The sequence below is a fragment of the Echinops telfairi genome, unplaced genomic scaffold, assembly GCF_000313985.2.
Source record: "Echinops telfairi isolate 266 unplaced genomic scaffold, ASM31398v2 ScPeMD7_60;HRSCAF=208, whole genome shotgun sequence".
Lineage (NCBI taxonomy): Eukaryota > Metazoa > Chordata > Mammalia > Afrosoricida > Tenrecidae > Echinops > Echinops telfairi.
Window position 1 is genome coordinate 25,001,441 of NW_022103958.1, and position 1,522 is coordinate 25,002,962.

Below are 1,522 nucleotides of genomic sequence, written 5' to 3' on the forward strand. Positions count from 1 at the left end.
ATATTTTCCCCAGTCTATAGGGCTTTCGTTTCTTGCAGCACAAGCATTTTAATATGGATATGATCCAATATATCTAATTTTGCTTTTGTTGCTTGTGTTTTGGTGTAATATCTAAGAAAACAATATCAAATCCAAGGTCATGGAGATTTAACCCTATGCTGTCTTCCCACAGTTATGTGTGTGTGTTCGTGTGTGTGTGTGTGTGTGTGTGTTACTTAAAAAATTCATGGGAAAATTCCATTACCTTTCAATTCCCTTTTTCCGTGAACTTTTTGAAGCCTCTGAACATGTGTGTGTGTGTGCCATTTTGAGTTAATTTTGTGTAAATGAAGATCTCAAAATCAAACTCACTGTCATTGTGTCAATTCTTATGAATGACTCCCCAAAAGGACAGAACAGCTGCTGTGGGTTTTTGCCCCAAGACTGTGGAACTTTACGGCAGTAGAAAGAAAGCCTCATCTTTCTCCCTCAGAGTAGCTTATGGTTTCAAACTGCTAGCCTTTTGCTTAGCAGCCCAACTCGTAACCCCCTTCAATTTAAATCTTTTGTAAGGGGATGTCCAGTTTTCTTATCATCTTTTGTTGGAAAGAATATTCTATCCCCACTGAATGGTTCTGACATCCTTGCCAAAAATCACCTGGCTATCGGTGTAGTTTACTTCTGAATTTTGAATTCTATTCCATTTATTTATATATCTGGCCTGTGCCAGTACCTTGATTACTGTAGCTTTATAGTTAAGTCGTTTTGGTATGCTTTTTGTGATCAACAGGTGTTTATAATTCACAGAGTAAACTGAATAGGGATGAGTAGAACATCATACATCATCATTAGTTTAATTCCCCCAGAGTTAAACTCCTGTCCATGGGGTTAGATCTTTTTAAAAAATTATTATTAAATACTTTTATTTGGGGCTCTTATATCGCTTATCTCAACCCGTACATTCATCCATTGTGTCAAGCACATTTGCACATATGCTGCCATCATCTTTTTCAAAACACTTTCTTTCTACTTGAGCCCTTGATATCAGCTCCTCATTTTCCCTCCCCCCACCCCCACCTGCCCACCCTCATGAACTCTTGATTGGTTATAGATTATTATTTTCATATCTCACATTGTTCTCTGTCATCCTTAACCCACTTTTCTGTTGTTCATCTCCCTGGGAGGGTGTGATATGTCAATCCTTGTGATCGATTCCCCCTTTTTCCCCCCACCTTCCCCTAATCCTCCTGGTATCTCTATTCTCATTGTTGACCCTGAGGGGTTTATCTATCCTGGATTCCCTGTGTTGCGGGTTCTTATCCATAGCAGTGTGCATGTTCTGGTCTAATCCAATTTGTAAGGTAGAATTGAGGTCATGATAGTGGGGGGAAGGAAGCATTAAAGAACTAGAGGGGCCTCCACTCAAGTACTTACTCAATGCAAGAACACACTGTTCTATTAAATTAACATTCCATGATGCACACCTTCCTGACACGATTGCTGAAGAAAAATGTGTGCATAAGCAAAGGTGGAGAAGAAAGCT